Source organism: Columba livia, chromosome 5 (genome assembly GCF_036013475.1).
Source record: "Columba livia isolate bColLiv1 breed racing homer chromosome 5, bColLiv1.pat.W.v2, whole genome shotgun sequence".
In the NCBI taxonomy this organism is placed as follows: domain Eukaryota; kingdom Metazoa; phylum Chordata; class Aves; order Columbiformes; family Columbidae; genus Columba; species Columba livia.
In genome coordinates, this window is record NC_088606.1 from 22,157,137 (window position 1) to 22,174,946 (window position 17,810).

The window sequence follows — 17,810 nt, forward strand, 5'->3', positions numbered from 1 at the left end:
ATCACCTGAGTTGCTCTCTCCAGCCTTTGCAAAAGGCAGGTCCTCTGCAGCCCTCGCAGTGCCACACCAGGCAGCTGCTGGGAGCCTGACGGAAACCAGCATCCTCACACAGAGGAAGGTGCTGCTGACACACACATCTTGCTCGCAGCAGCTTCCAGCTCCCAGTGACCTCCAGGACTGCAATTGCTGCTCCTGGGTTTCCAGGATCACAGTATCTGCTGTACCTCCACTCTGTAAAAGGCACAGGATCCCACAGAGCTTGTAGGAATATTCTTCTCTGACTACCAGCCATTTTTCATACATAAAAAGCCTAAAGTAATGGTGGCAGTGCATGAATACATAAAAATGAAAGCTAATTGCAACAAAAGAAAGAGTCTTTGCTCACTATTCAACCTGCTACTTCTCTGTGCATAATGAAGAAAATATAGATTCTCAGATTAACAAACCTGGTATTTAATATTAGCAAAGGAGTGCTGTAGTCTTCTTCTGAAGTATCTGATGGTTTTAGCCTGCTTTTTACTTTTTAGCTGCATGTTTTCTTGGCTTTGTCTTTTTAAAGTCAGTTCCAAGAGCTTCAGCAATCTTCTGTGTTTGAACAGTATTTTGCTTTGTTCTGAACGCCAGTGCATTTCTAGGCTTTATTCTATGTTTATTCTACGCATATGTTTGTTCATTCTGTTGGCTTGGTATGTAATGAGGTTGTTGGAAATTGGGCTTTTTTTATTTAGCATCATTAGGTTTTATGATTTCTACAAGTTCCACATAGCAAAACATTCACCCTGATATTAAAATGCACAGAACAGTATCCAACAATTAATTCTGGCTCCCAAAGTGACCATGCAGACACCATGAAATAAGTCTAATGAAGGGAACATATTCTTCCAGTGCTGACCTTTCTATCACATTTTGCCTTTTAAAAGAAGAAAAATATTTCTGGCCCTTTCCAATGCCACATCCTCTGGTAAAGCAGAGAATAAATAGACACATGCACCACATTTACACACTCACATGCCCACTGAAAAACAGGCAACTTAAACAAAAAATCACCTTTGTGTCCAAACACCAGGTAGTCCCTCAAGAAATAAGAATCATCCCAAGATGACAGTAAAAGAAAGAAGCAGTTATTAGAGCAACAACTGTTCACAAAAGGCGATCCTGAGACGCAGCTTTCCAGCCTGCACATTTTTGCAGGCATATAAAACACTTCCCTCAGCAGTTGCAGGGTAAGGCTCCAAAGTCACAGCCACCCCAAAGGCACTGGTGCATGGGGCTCGGTTGAAATTTGGACTTACTTTACTCCTGGCATGTTCCTCCACACCCTGGGTGATGCATTTGGAAGAAATCTGTACATGGAGTCACGCTGTGGTGGGGAGGACAAAGCTGTACGCAGCAGGAGGGCGTGCGCTTTCCCAAGGGACACCAAGGAGAAAACGCTCCCCCGGAGCTGCAGGCATCACAGCTCTCTTCCTCCACCAGGATCACCAGTGCCAGGTGGATCTGGAGAGCAGAGGACAGAACCAACCACCTCTTACACAGTGTCAAACGAGGAAGAGTGGCCACAGCAGCTGTGTAGCAAATATTTGAGATATACATGCAACAGGCAGGAACATGGAGGGGGAAGGAAATGTAAAGCTCACACTGAGTGTGTGAGACTGGCTAAGCCAGAACCAAAGAGTGTGGCAAAAGGCCAGCTGAAAGGTGTGCTAACTCCTAAGGACACAGGAAGAGTGTGGGAGTGTGTTGCAGGCAACTCATGGGAAGAACATTGTCATGGGGGCAAAAAGACCTAATTAAAAATATTTTTAAATATTTCAAAGGGTATTTAGGAAGAAATTTTAACATTTTTAATAGTTCTTGTCAAAAAAAAAAAAAAAATCAAGTGGTCAGCCTTCTTTTAAGTTATGAGGAAGGAACTGTGGCCATGGGGTATATCGCTCATATTTCCCTGATACTGCATAATGGAGAGCACATTGGGGTTACAGCTTTTGTTCCCTCTGGATGTACAGCTTATGTAGTCTGTTGTGAAGTGGGTGGGCTTGAGGCAGGATTGCTCCCTAGACCTTTATAGATTAACTGTCTCCTATGGAGCTGTATAGGACTGGATTCACTGACCCCGGTGATACATTCCTATTCTATGCATCTTTTTCCTCATGCAGAGTTTATGAAGAACAAATTGAGCATTTACAATTATTGCGTAAAGGATAATTTTGAAAAAGGTAGAACAAAATTTGTCATCTCTGGCTATCAGATTAAATATGCTTCTGTTAATTTACTCATATATCATTAGCATAGCTTCTTTTGCATTTCTGATCATTCTGAGTTTCATAATCAAGGTTGGGATTAAAGCAAAGCAGGCATGTAATATAAATCCTGAGGTTTCTTTGTGTGGGTTTTGAGTGGTTTCTTAATGCTGGAATGCTCTACCTATCATACTCCACTATCTTATAAATAATTGCATACACAGCACTGTAAACCAGAAGGGGAAATTCAGCTATTACAAAGAAACCACAAAAAACCTCATGTTCGGAAAACCAACCCATCCATATATACTTCTTTCCTCATAAAAATCTCCCAGCCACTTTCTAATTTGTTTTAATTATAAACTTCTATTCAGGGAACAAATGGTTTGTACATTAGGCAATAGCCACACACAGAAATCTCTTTTCCCCCTAGACTGACTGAGCTTTTCAAATGTTTGCCAACAGGTTAAAAAATGCTTCTTACAAAGGCAATTAAAAGTAATGCCACAAATAGTCATTTGAGTCCAGCCACCTGTACCCTAAGCATTTTTTGCCTGCACAATTATGCTTAAAATAAATGCTCCTGTATATTCCTTCTGTTTTGCACTCTCACTCCTGCAATATTTTACTCTCAATAGTCTTAATGTGTTGAGCTCTTCCAAAAAAAAAGATGCATTTCCATGGAGGGTCTGCCTGCCAGATCATTTTAATCGGTTCTCTTCAGCGATTCTTATTGTTATTTCCCTTTGAGATAGCTCTTAGAAAACTACCCACGTCCAAAGTCCCTGAAAGGTGCTTCTATTAAATTGCAACAGCAAACCATGGATAGAAACAAATTCCAGGTCTCCACTCGGGCAAGCACTAGGGCTGCCCTGAGCTGCATTTCTCCACCGCTCAGCCTGCCCGGGGCTGCTCACACCACCTGCCCCAGGATCCGGCTGTACAACAGGGCGCCACATGCTGAGCTCAGCACCAACGTGTTTTTTTCTGCTTTTTCCTTTAAAAAAAATCAGTTTTCAAATGGATAGACTTCTTTCAGGTATAATATAGTAATGTAAATTTCCTTGCTGTTGAACAGCACAAGTTCTACTAATGAGCTACATTTAACCTTCATGTACCACTTTTATGAGCCAAGCTCATACCAATATGTCAGGCTGCTACACACTGTTAGACCAATTTTACACCAGGAGACACTGAAGCACTGAAAAGCAATACAACCCATCAGAACACAGGACCCTGCTGGAAGGACAGGAATCCTCCTTGGGTTTTGCTGTATGTAACACAGGAGAAAAAAAACAATTGTCAGTACAGGAACAGGAAGAATTTAGTCTTATTTCAGCCATGCCTCAAGAGCACTGGAAACGTGAAAGCTGGATATTGGGCAGAATGCAAACCTGCATGTGACAAAATGAATTCCAGGTATCAGGCACTACAAATCAAAATGCTCCCATACACCCAATTCTTCTATTCAAACTCATTGATTTATTGTTATAAATATACATAAAATTAATTGATCTTCTAGTTGTGCTTCCAACTTCATTAGTTCTAAACCAGGATTCAGAACTGGAGGAAAACAAATATTTTCAATCACATTTTTCTGCCTGTTATGGGTTTTGGACTCCTTCTACTCTCCACAGTTCATGAAAGAGATTCACAGGTTCAAAAATCTTTCAAAAACCATGTGCAAGTGAAGGAAACAATAGAATGTCCTCTGATCACCCATCTCACTCTATCCCCTTTCCACACAGGACGGATAGTAAAATTATTGAGCTCATTACCTCACTGTAAGATTAGAGGAATCCTTTCCTTTCAAAAAACTATTTAGTTATTAAGTACTCCTGCTCCTAAAGTTGCTCCTCTACCATCCTGCTTGCAAAATATAAAACCTACATGAATAGCACAAAGCTAAAAGTACTTTCTTCATTACTGGTTAAATATTCATACTTAATATGAATCTAGTATTTATTATTTCATTTAAGTGCAACTGCTTATTAGGTGGCAATCTATCTGGGGAAATTCCAGCAGACCTGATCTCCAGCCTACATCACTAACAGTGACAAAAACCACCAGCCATAACCACAACAGTGTCAGCTCTCCACAGGGGTAGGGGGATTCACCACATGTCATCTGAAGAAGCTTTCTTCCAGCTCGGCTACACTATGATTTCTATGATTGATGCAAAATTTAATTTTACAGCAGGCTGATGAAATGCAACCCATGTGACTAGCGCTGTGTGTAGTCAAGCAAATGGTACGTCCTCACACAAACCTTGCAGGTCTTAAGATGTAGATTATGGTTTTGGTGCCGAGTGTGGTATAAATGTCAAATGAGGCATAAATAGATAGAAGGTCCCCTGCAGTTATGGCAATATTCAATTTATCCAGTCTTTATAGACTTTACACTGCATACACCTATATCCAAGCCAATTGTTTCAACTCTCTCTACAATCAGCAGAGATAAACTGCTCTTTAATTCACCCAACATATTTTAGGTGTGTTTCAACAATACTGTGCTGCCCTTTTGGAGCTCTGATGCATGGAGCAGAGGAGGAAAATGGGAGATCCACAAATGTACTGGATAAAGACAGCTAGTGCAGTGAGCTCCTCCTTCATTGCAAGGTACAGCTGGATCTGTCCAACACTCCCACCCAGTCAAATCTGAGCTGCGAATAGCCCAGAGAGCTACAGCATATATTATCAGAGGTTTGCAGACCGTGTTACAGTCCATAAAGGGGCTAACTTAGTGGAGACTCCTATTTCTGACAGGCATCACTACCACTAGAACCACAGTTTTCTCCAGGGACAGAGGAGAGACTGTGTTTTTAAAATCAACAGAATAGGGCTAAAATCACCAAGCCACACATTAGATTCTTTGTGGTAAGAGAAGATTTTTAGACATGACATATGAAAGAAGTGTTTATGATCACTCATTAAAGAAAAAATGTAGCACCCCAGGAATACATGTGAATACATTCTCCAGCTCACCCACAGCCAACAGTTCCCATTCTGTTAAAGAATAAAGCCCTTCTAAGCCTGTTAGTAAACAACTAATTTCTTTGATCCGTTATTTTGATTCTGGAACAAAGAGTTTCTGAGCAGCATAACAAATTACTTCACCCACATTAAAGCATGTCAGAAATACTTGTCTTGAATATTCTTCATCTCTCAGCTCTGTTTAAAATATCAAGTACAATTTACATCTTTTCTGAGGAATCACATATATAACCTGACCCTTCTGCACAGTCCAGAACAGATATTGAGAAAAAAATGTAAGTTCTAAGGAATTAAGGCAATGAGCCTCACGCTCTCCATGTCTTTTAAGATGTAGCTTTTTTCCCTTCAATTCAAGACGGTGTATTTTATTTATTTTTAACCTTTACTTGAACTTAGTCCAAACCTTTTCTGTCTTCTCTAAAATGTTCCTGCATTAGGAGAGTGATACTTTCATCCATACGACAGAAACCAACAGGTAACGCACAAAATATCGAACCTGTAATATATGCAGCCCAGGAGAACTGACATTAGGGGCTGACAGAGTCTGCAGGAGCCATGACTGCCTGGATCCTAGTGGAAATGATTTCTAGCAGCAGGAACCTTCTTAGCATCATAGAACATTATTTTAATACTCTGCACAGAGTATTATATCTGTTGTAGAAAGAGTATGACATCCTTCACTAGCAGCCTCAAGACAAAAAGCCCTTAACTTCCCATTACTCTGAACAGAGTTGTATCCCATCACTAAACTTAAGAGCCACTTACAAAACATTCAGCACCTTGTGTTGCTGTTGTAGACACTTACATTGAATTAATCCTCACTTCTGCTTATGGCAATGATGCTTCATTAGACATTTTCACTGTTATAACCTGTCATGGCAGAAGATGTATCAATTTGCAGGGGGATAAGAATGTTCTGCCTCCCCTCCTCCTTACTACCTCTTTATTTGTCCTATTCTTGTTCAAGCAGACTTAGAGAATCTGCAGTCTTCAACTGAAGCTTTTGTTTTTTGAATGAAAGATGTTCTTCTATCCCAAACAGAGAATTTCAAGAAAATATATTAGTACTTCCAAAGGAAATGACAAATGCAACTTTTGGAGGGTTGTGCTTTCCTTACACCGGGCTACATTCAAAGACAGATGATCAAACACAAATTGATGCTTCCTTGCACCACTGGGTTTCTATCCCAACACTGGAGACAGTTTGAGAAAACTATAAGCACTGAAAGAAAAATGAAAGCAAAAATTGAACAAACTTGGGCTTTAATACATTTTACTGCACTTGTTGGCAAGAAGAAAAGAACTGGCAGATAAGCAGCATGAAAATGCCTTTTCTCCCCTACAGAACATTATGCTTTAACATGAGTGCACACCACTTGTTTCATTTTCTAATTGTGTTCTAACTCTATTTTTTGACAATGTCCTGAAGAGCTGAATCCTGTACACTCTGTTTGCATTGTGAAGCACTTTACTTTGTGATTATTTCCAATCAAAGTCAGAAATTATTTGCAGTGATCACTAGCTTGATTACAAGTGACAAAACCCAGCCTGTATCTTGCCAAGATCCATAAGGGGAATAAGAAGTTATCTGGGCAAATTATTCTCTTTTTTGTTTTTTTACTCTTTTTTCTTTTTTCTTAAAACTCTGAGAAGCACAGAGACAAAAACAGAAGCATAAATACTCAGTTCTCAGTGCAAGCTAAAGTGATCTAGATGACAGACCTGCATCCTGACTGCAGTTGTGCTCAGGCACCTTTCCTAACCCAGAAGCTGCAAAGAGCATCTCTTCCCCTCTTCCGCTCCGTTATAGGGCTATGGGATGGGTTAAAGGTTTAGGTCACTGCTCTCACACACAAACACACACACTCGTATTGAGACTGTCATGGTTGTGACTGTAACCTGATAGACTCAATGCAATACAGCCACTCTTTTTCCTAACTTTGTGTCCCTTGCAGCAAATGCTCGTCCTCTACCCTTGTATCACCATACATACCACCTTAATACCTAAGGCACCTTTTGTAGCCCATTTCTACATGCTCTTCAGTGTTTGTTCACGTAGCATAAAAAAGCTTCAGTAAAACAGAATACTGAAGTTTAATGCCCTAATAAAAGTCTATTTCATTATCAGTAGCAATAACTACTATATCTTCAGCTGCCCAGCAAGTTTAAGACTTCCTTACTCATTAACTCATAAAATTGAACAACCCCTTTGAGTTCAGGCACAGTAAGTCATAAGCTATAGAGCTCCGCATCACTGCCATGCTATGTAACTTAAATTCTGCTCTCTTCATTCAAAGCAACTTCCTCATTAACTGCTTCTGACATTTTTCTGCCTCAGTACTTATCTGCTTTGTTCCTTTTCCATCAATCCAGCCAGTTTTCCTTTTTCTAAACTACCTCTTGCTTTTCTACACACCATATTCATTGTGCAGGTATGCTCTAATGACAGGGGCTGAAAATATGATGTGTATGGGTATCATCAAAAATATATTGTATTTGTCAAAGCTTTCATTTTCTAGCAAAGCATGACCTGAAATTAGAAAATATAGGCTTGTAATATTTTAGTCTGCCCTGACAGATAAAAAAGTATTGAAGGATTGGAAAGAAGTGCAGGGAAGGAAAAGGAAAAAGAGGACCATTTAATTAGGGTAGAGGGTAGAGCAATTCAAGTCTCTATCGGATGGACTGTTCTTCCAGAAGTTGTGCATGTATGACGAGAAAATATCAGAAGGAACATAACACCACAGGTTACAAACAGCAAAGCTTGATTAGTTGAGAAAGGAAAATTTTCCTTATTATTATATTCATTTAAATTATTGAATAAACATTAGAGAAAAGGGAGGTAGTGAGGAGGTAGTGGGGGAAACAGCAACCGGCTGACAAGCAGCGGGAGAGAGTTCTTGATTGGAACATTCAGTTCCCCTCACCAGCACATTGAAGGGATATGAAAGCTCCCAATCTATTTTTCTCCATTGCTGTCCATCTACTTTTATGATCCTGACGAAGTCAATGAATCACTCAAACTTTTTAAAATTACAGCTATTGATTTCTGAGACATCGACAGCCCTGGTCTTTCTAAGGTCGACCACTGTAGTAAAGAACAGCCTCTGTGGTTTCCTTACTCTACTGGAAAAAGGGCACAAGCAAAGCTCACGTGCTCTTTGCAGAGACTGTGCACACAACCAAATCCCCACAGCCACATCAGACAAAATTTACTTGGACAGCAGAAGTCACATTATCAGGAAACAAGGATCATTTGAGAATGAAATAAACCCAGACCTCTATATCACAATAAATGAGATCACCCTCTGCTACTAACCTCCCAACAGCTCTTATGTACTCTCTAATTATTGATGAGAACCCCTGGTCCCATGGAAAACACTATGTGGCCTTCTCATGGCTCATCTAGGGACACAGCATTGACAAATACTGATTCACCATCTCTCCTTAGTGGAAATGTTGTTCACAGACCATAAACCCACAGAAAGGCTGGTTGCTGTGCACAATCAGAATTCCTTTTCGTAGGATTTTTCTTTTCCACTTTTCCAGTTCAACTAATACACCCTCATTTCAAACTATTTTTAAAAAGTTATTTTTCTTCAATCAAAGGGCAAACACTTTTTCAAGTCACTCATCTAAATTATCCACCTTTTTATAGTTTTGTGACAAGCCAAGGAAATAAAATATACAGCTAAATTACCTTAGAGTGTCTGATGGGGCCTCCTATAACAGCAGTGCACTGAATCTGAAAGACCACTCAAGGCTGTGGTCCTTCAGCTTTACTTTCTGCAAGAATTATCCATAGTACAGGAGGAAACTGGGACTGGAACTTCTGTTGAATATTCATAAAGCTGGAATTACTCTAATAATATCAAAGAAATTATTTTGCATTTACAATGGTAAAACTGAAATTAAAAAAATTAACAAAGCCTTCCTTTAAAAAAAGATAAATGAAGGAATCTGAGAACACCTCTATGGCCAGCCTGGTGTTTCATGGTTTTGTTGAATTGTTCTGAACATTAAATAGCAAGAATATCTAATTTCTCAAAGTCAGGCTCTCCTGTCAGTGCAAAATCACCACCAGCAGCTCAGATTCCTCTCTTGTTTGGCTGATGATTACTGATCTTGACACTTGCTAGTACTCCATGTTGTGAATAATTCAGGGATGCTGAGTTGCTCAGTGACAAACTCTGAGGGTAAAATGAGATCTGACATCGCAACCTACCTGTTTGTGCTTCAAAGCAGAATTAAAAAGCAGGATCTCTCTGTTAAGCCTCAGGATTACTGTGAAGAGGCCAGGGTCACAATGCCCTATTTGCCACACTCCAGCTGAAAGGAACACAGCGCAGAGTGTCTTTGCACAGCATTGTTCAAGAACTTGAAGTTGTTGTAAATTAAGCACTTGATTGAAGTCTAGAACAATGCTGTTTGGTTCCAAGCCACCCAGTTAGGAAGAAAATCAATTTCTTCTCTGGAAAAGAAGGAACTCCACCCTTTCCTGGAGGTGAAAACATTTACAGATCTGCCAGCTGAGCCCTTCAACACTTCTTAATTCATTTAGACAATCACTTAAGTTATTTAAGTTTGAGCTGACCTATGTGATTTTACCTGAATTAGCAAACTAGAGAGAACTTTCAGCACCTGTTCTAGAGGAAGCTGATGGAGTGAGAATAAGCTCAAAAATGTATCCTGTCTCCTTGAGCTGAGAGCATTTGGAGAGGGGGAGTCTCGGGTTCCACCTGATGTGGCTGAGGGGAATCAGTTGGGTGTACCAGCGCTGTGTCCTGTCCCCATCTTACATTGAGCTCTTTTTTTTACTAAGGTTAAGAAAGCCCTAGAGTGTGTTCTTCATAGTACTACTTTACCTTAAAAAATTCAGCAGAAATACTAGGAACAAGAGAGCATAGCTGAGGTCACTAACTTCTTCCACAGGCATAGCTGGATCCAGAAAACGTATCTACACCAAGTCTGGAGCCAAAAGCCAAGGCCTTGTAGCCCAAGCTGAGAGAATACTGTCAGGCCAACCAGTAGAAATTTTCTGGGGCAGAGCTACAAATATGAGGACTTTCGTAACAAAAAGAGTTTTGTAAAGAAAAGATTGACATGAACTGAATCATAGTCAAAGCAAGTCTGTATAGGTACTGCCTGGTAACCCTGATCATTGGTCCAGAGAGCCCGGTCTTCTGAGCCTCCAGCATTAAGGGCTTTCCTTATCTCAGTAATATTTATGGTGACTTCACAATTTTGAGGAGAGGAATTTGGGAACTGGAGCAATCAAAACACACCTGAGTGAAAAAAGAATTGAAACCCCTGTAGTGCCCTGGAGGGTCATCTGGAGGAAGAAAGAGAGGGTTCTGTCTTGGGTAGCATAACAAAGACACTGTGCCTATGGGGAAAGTTTCTGAGGCACTGGAGGAACAGCAAATTCATCCAGCCAGACTGAGAGGCACAGTGAAGAAGGCATTTATGCTCCAAAGCTTTCTGTAACACAATAGAGGGTAGACAGTGTAGTAGTAAATGTTTAGTTTCCTTAAATCAGAAATAAAAAAAGGGATGTAAGTAAAAAGTATAAACTTTACAAAACCAAAATGAGGTTCTGTGCACCTTAAAGTGCACCAGTGATTAGAAAGCACTAGCAACACTGTCAGAGACCATAAAAATTTCCCTGAAGGGCACCAATTTATTTGCATCGAAACTTTTCTCTACAACATTAGAAACTCAGTATCATGTACAAGACTGAGAAATCTTCAGCAAATCAGGTACCAGCCACGAGGTTGACAATTCTCATTCTACTGTTTCAGAGGCAAATGGAGTCAGAGAAGAAACCAAAAAAACAGCGTCAATAATGAAAAATACATGAGATGTTTAACCTGCACCCAGTTTCACTGATCTACCCTTCCCATGGCTGTAACACTGCAGCCTATTATATCTGGGTCTGCCAAACATGACAGACCTCATGAGCTCACCAGTTATTGGATTAATTTTGTTACTTGATATGAAAGACATTTTGATTAGATTTAATGTGCTTTTGGTAATAGCAGTGGTGGGGAAAGAAAAAAAAAGTATTTACTTTTTATAGTCCTTGCAGTGATTATCTCTTTTCTTCCTCCGAATTTTTTATTCCTTGGTTTTATTATTTTTATGATACCTGAAATGGAGATGCTGGATGCTGTTACCCTTAGCTGTTTTAACATTTGCACTGTTAGTAGGGACGTCACTAACACCTGGCCTGAGAAGGCTGGCTTGGTACTGTGTGTTTACTCCCATATACCGGGTGCCATACACTGTCCTTTTAACATCTAGTTACTCAGGAGTCCTCAGCTGCACATAAAATAACCTGCTGCTGTAGAAGCAAAGTGACATACTATTTTCTCATTTTATTTCTTTGTGAATGCTGGATTGGACAAATACGTTCTTTAGTGTTGCTAAACAGTCTAGGGCAGGCTAAACTGGCTTACCAGGTATATTAAACTTCATGAGTTAGTTGAATTACTAGATAGTTGTAGAGGGAAGGTAAAACTTTTTTTGGAAACTTATAGCAAAAAGCAAGCACTACTGCATCCTATTTTTTTCCTTACACATACACACATGATCCCCATTTATTTATTTATTTATTTATTTATTACCACCTACCCAAAGGTGCAAAAACTCCAGGAAACACCCTGTATTGTCATGCTGCCCCATAAGGCTGAAAGCTTGAAGCAAATCATTAGGCAGAGCAAATCCCAAGGGAGCTCCAGCCACAGCCCAGCGCTGCTGAGCTGGGCAATAGGGTGACGTTCTGCAGGCCTCCTTGTGCCCACGGAGGCCCCCCATTCTTTTATTTTCTAAACTTCCCATACATATTTCAAATAGACAAGGAAAAAAAAATGTATCAACAGAGATTAGCTGAAAAATTGTTTTATTCGATCCCCCTTTTAACTCTTGAGGTGATACAGTGTTAGGTTTGCATGCCCAACAGGGAGCCAGCACACTCTCTCACACAGGTACAATCTTTTTTCAGGTTGAAAAACGTGAATTTATGTCATTCTGAATAGTAAATATTTCATGACAACACAGAAAAGCCCCATACAGCCAAGTGGATTTTGAATTTTCCATGCTAATATTGAAAACAATGTTTCCTGTTCTTTTTTATGTTCTGACATAGTAAAACCGGTGACCTGAAACTCAACTCACTTGTTTTTATTTTTTTCCCACTTCAGTTCTGGCTTCTTCTGTGCTCCTGAAATACCCATAAATGGCACTGAGACCAAAAGGCTCACAAGTGCGGAGATCAAGGAGAAGGAATCAAGTATCCTTCACGTAGCTGCAGCAGCACTGAGCTGTGTAAAGTCACTTTCAAGACCTTTCATGACCCAGATTCATCCCCAGCTCTGTCAGCTTCTGACAGCCTGGATTTGAGGGAAGGACTGTGAGTGTGATAGCAAAAAGACCCTCAGAGGCTTATTTTGGACAGTGCAACCCTCAAGCAGCCTTTACAACACAGAAATGAAACATGAAATGTTTACTCTTTTAAAATAACTGACAATTTGCTGTTTCCTGTCATGAATCAGATCTCACCTCAGAAACAAATCAACACCGTATAGAGGCAGCAGCAGGCAGGAGCTGCAGCACGTCCTTCTGTAGAAGCCCAAAAACATAGAGCAAGATGCCACCTATCATGAGGCCTGAATGTCACTCTCCATGTCTACCACTGAAAGCTCTATTAAAGCTCATCTGACACAAGGGATTTGTACTTACTAAACGTAGAATAAATTGCCTAAAGGCCTTTTATTCTTCATGGTACTGTACCTGAAATACATATAAGTAACAAATATTTAGCAACAATGCAGAGTCTTAATCGGTTCTCTCCAGCTGTTTCAAAACCACAGAATTTCAGCCTGAAGATAAGCTTGTGTGTATTGCTAGATTTCTTACCACGTATCATGTTAACATCCCATGGTGCTGTTGCTTCAATCAGAATAATCATCAAATTAGTAACATAAATGAAATTATTATTATTCTGCATGCAAGGGTATGTGACGCTAAAGCCAACAGCAACTGAACTTCAAGCTCTCTCTCCACTTCATTTTGCTGCTTTTGCCTACTAAATCAGTCTAAAGACATCCCGAAAAATGACATCGTTTCTTGAAATGTATCTGAATAGTTCTCACTTGTGACTCTCAGAAATAGCATTAGCACATGTTCTTTTCATAAGTTCACAGCTTATGATAATATGAAAAATAGAATCATAAGAGCATATGAGAGATCCCTAAAAAATGAAGCAAAAGCAGAAACATCAGCTTCCTATTGGTAGAAAATAAATAATGAAGAAAAAAGGCAAACTTGTAAAAGCTGCTGCCTACGTACTTCTGATATACCACCTGCTCTACCAAAAACTTTTAGATGTCTCCATCTTCTGTAGAGTCTTACTCTCCAACCTAACTTCTTTTCTTTGTCTGAACTATAAACTCCCTGAGATGCCAGATACTTGTCTGTGATATTAAATGGTGTGCACATCATTAATGGTGGCTTCATGAAGGGCAGAACAATCCTCAGTCTTAACCAACCTTATTTTAAATTGAAAAAATCTACACAGAAGGATGCAGAATATACAGCAGTACATTTTTTACAATCTTCTATTGTGTCATAGCATTGTGTTTTCCAGGGCATTGTGTTGTATTTCCTGTGACATCATACCTGCCTGCATCCTGTCTCACAGACTTCAACTGAAACTGCAAGAAAAGAGATCTCTTATAACATAAAGAATTCACAGGAAACACTGTTGTATCAAAAAGCAAACAACTTGAACTTCGGATATTTATCCTGATATTAACTTGCTTAAAAGCTTTTGGTATTTTCTTACTCAGGGCACTACCTTGGAACAGGATTTTCTGATAATCTCAGTTTACTTTCAGTTCCAGAGAACAGCAAGAGCTATTTTCTTCTACATGCTCTTTAATACATGGCTTCTATATTGAATATATGAAAAATAATTGTGAATCTCAAGATCTTTTATAGATTTTTATTGTAAAGATGCATGGTAAGGAAATAAAGGCAAGCTGAGTGCAGGAAGCCCAAGTAATCCCAGCATCCAATACTGGCCTGAAGAAGATGCTTCTCAGATCTCCCTTCTTGCTCTAACACAGCCATGCCAAACAGAACAATCTGAAGCTCCAGTTCACTAAGGCTGTCTTGCCTCATAAAAGAGGTTCACATGCTGACGTCCTGAGAAGCTCATCACGCTTGACTGCATTAGTAGAAAGACGGCAGACATAGTCTCTGTCACAGTTTCCCATGGCAGAACTGTGGGACGTAACACCTGCCCTGCAGACTGAGGAGTGTGGGAGACTATAGTATTTTAGGTCAACTCTCTAAATTTTTATAGCTAGGTAATTTTCACAGATAAACGACTTTTCTGCCTTCCCCCTCTGTGTCAGACTTTTTATAGCCTCTTTCAATGCTGATTATTGGTGATTGTACTTAAAGTGAGGGTAGAACAGAAAACTAGCCAAGTTGGCAGCCTGTAAATCCTTGTGTGGATATCAGGTTCAACGACCCTTACATTATTTACTTCACTTACACATGGTAATGGTCTTAAAAGCACAATACAAACTGATCGATGAACCAAACAAAGGTTGTCTTTACCCAGCTGCTGCAGTGGCGTATAATAGCACACAGCAGTGAGTGCAATACCTTCAGAGAGAAGTGACTAACAGCCTATCCAAATGACAGCACATGGAGATTTTACTCCACTGACCTGTGGCAGTAACATTCAGCCTAATTGCAAAGTGTTCTCCTGCTTCTCACATGGCCTCGCCTGACACCATTTACGAGTAAGACTAAGGTTGTATCATCAGTCGTATAGTGTCCCACCAGCACAGCTCTAGTCCCAGTTCTCTGCTCTCCCTGACAAAACATAAGTCCTTACTAATGTACCAGAGATTCAAGCTGTAAGCACAGCCTGGTGGCAACTAATTCAAAAGCAGAATACGCATAAACCTTATAGACTGGAAAAATTAATAGTTCTGCCTATCATTCCCTCTCATAACATCTCTCTCCAGGGCACCCCTGATACCATGGGAAGCAGCAGCAGTAGAGAGCTTAGCAAATGGAAGAGTCTTCAGTGCTCAAGTTAGTACAGTTGATGCCATATCCAACATAGGCAAAACACATCATCAGCTATTCCAGACAGATATATGGCCTTTGGTCAGCACCTGCTTTGCCTAGTGTCTTGAAATGGCTCTGAGTTCTATGTTCCAGGATTAAATCCTTGACATGGAGTACATCCAGTTTCCTAGAAGTGCTAATACTTGGCTATACTGTGTATGCAGCCTGGAACTGGTGTCAGCCAAGCAGGCAGATGACCCTTCCACTGATAATTGTCTTTAAATAAAATTAAAGCCTGTCTTTGAACAAAATTAAAGCCTCAGTCTGCTATAAATTGGCTTAAATTTTTAAAAGTCACTTTCATGCTTGGTTGACAGTTCTAGCTGGGAACTAAAACTTCTTTCCACTGGTTAAGTAAAATATAAACAGCTGCAATGCTGTCTCTCTCCAGTGAGATGGGACCAGCCAATTCTGTCTCTCCAGTAAGATGGGACCAACTCTGTAGATGGCAGAGGAGTTCATACCCTTTGGTTTATTCTGTCTTGTCTCTCAGGTGACAGTGTCAGCCAGGGCGCCAGCAATGGTATCTTATCCCGCCCCCTAGTAGCTCAAAATGAACTGAATAATAAGCACTAGCGACCTGGACCATATTTAGACTAGAGTCCTACCTTCCCTGCAAGCAGTTCCTTGCCCTACTTACAACTAAAAAGCAATATTTCCTACACACAAACTTGGAAGTTTATCTGCGCTGTATATTGTTCTGATTTTTTCTCCTATGTCCACTATAAAGACAGATAAATGGCAACTTGAAAAGGTACAGAAACACAGATTCAAAGCATACCATATGGGCAGAAGTACAGCATTACAACATTAACCAGCAATGGAAGTCCCCTCCCACTAACAAATACTCTGTCCCTTGTAAAGAAAAAGGAAAATAAACAAGCACAGGCAGATTTAATCACTAAGATCTCCTGTTGTCAAGTGGCTTTATAAGAGAAATTGCTTTAGATCCTCAGCTGCCTTCAAATCAGATGTGTGAGAGGATTGCAATTCAGAAAGGTGCTGACCAGTCTCACCGTCCTCCTAAAAAGTTCTGCCGTTTCTTCATTCACCATCCTATAGTTTACAGGAAAGGATTGAAAACAAAATGACAAAGAAAGTCAAAGAGAGAACTGAGGAATAGGTCTGATTTTGAAAGTTGGTCCAAGGACAGAACAGGCATAACTTAAGTTTTATCCAGAGAATACAGCATTTCAGTACAAGAAGAGGCCGAAGACACTTTTGCAGTTTCATGTTGTGGTTGATTAGGATGCTGTTGAGACAAGAGAGAATACTTAATAAAATATGTGCTCTTATGGACAATTTGTTCTGGGCCTGACTAAATAATACGTGAGTGTGTTATTTTGAACAGTGACAAATAAGCATTCTGTTGCTTTACTGGTGTGATTTCCACTGCAGAGAGAACTGCTTAATCCACTTGCTGTGCTGCCAAGTGCCCCAGCACCCCAGGCAGCACCGCACTGCTGAACGTCCCGCCGGCATCCCCAGAGGCAGCACCCGCTGGGCTGCCAGGCGCTCCAGGTACCCCAATGACATCTGCCTGGGTGGCAAGTGTTGGGATTCCCTGTCAACAGGATTGCTTTATTATCACTCACATGTGTTGCAACATCACCCCTAGCATATTTTACCCTCAGAAAGAAGACCCAGGAAGGAATATCAGCTACCAGTAGAAAGAAAAAAAAAGGCAAAAAGCACACATTCAGAGCAAGATTCCTCCAGCACAATTCAGAGAGACACTCTTAACATAAAAGAGCAGTAGCCGATAAGGATCTGACCCATCCAATTGTTATTAATTAATATATGCATTTTTAAAAATGCATAATTGAACTGTCATCTCCATCTAACTGCCTCATTACTGCTCATTTGTTTCCTGGCAGCACCATAAAAAATAGTTTGGGGAAAGGTTTTGCATAGCAAGAGAGCTCAGAAGGGAAAAAGGGAAGGAGTTGTATGTAAAAGGGAGAGCGTAGTAGGCAGCACAGAGATGACTGCAGGGGAAGCAGATCGGTGTGCCAGTCAGTATTGGGGTATGGGATCAAACACCAGAAGAGTAAACCACACCTGGGGCAACAAGGTACGGAAAGTGTTAGAGTGAAAGTAGCTATTAAAGGGGAGATTATGTACCAAGGAACAAGGAATTTCATGTTCCCTGTGTCCTCTGAGTGTAAAAAAGACTCCTAACAAGCCAGTTCTCAACAGTGGAAGGAGACTATACTAATTCATACCCTTCAACCCAGTATTATCACATCGAGAGATCTCCTCTGTGTCAGTAGCAGAAGAAAGCCTCACAGGCAGTATTTTTCATTGAAAACAGCCACTACCCACTTGGCAACTAATGAATCACCCCTTATTTTCCTGCTTTGGGTATGCTACAGGCTGTGAAACTGACTGATCAACCGAATTTCAGAGCAGCTTCTGTATAGTAAAA

The 17,810-nt window shown here is 40.3% G+C and overlaps 1 long non-coding RNA gene across 3 annotated transcripts in view; it reads right to left on the bottom strand.

Moving 5' to 3' along the window:
- LOC110358782 (uncharacterized) overlaps window positions 1-2,310 on the bottom strand; it is a 93,956-nt gene extending 91,646 nt beyond the window's left edge. For all 3 annotated transcript variants that reach the window (XR_010472846.1, XR_010472845.1, XR_010472844.1), the window contains exon 1: window positions 1,293-2,310. This is a non-coding gene — a long non-coding RNA (uncharacterized LOC110358782). The remainder of the gene's footprint in view (window positions 1-1,292) is intronic.
- Between the last annotated feature and the right edge of the window lie 15,500 nt (window positions 2,311-17,810).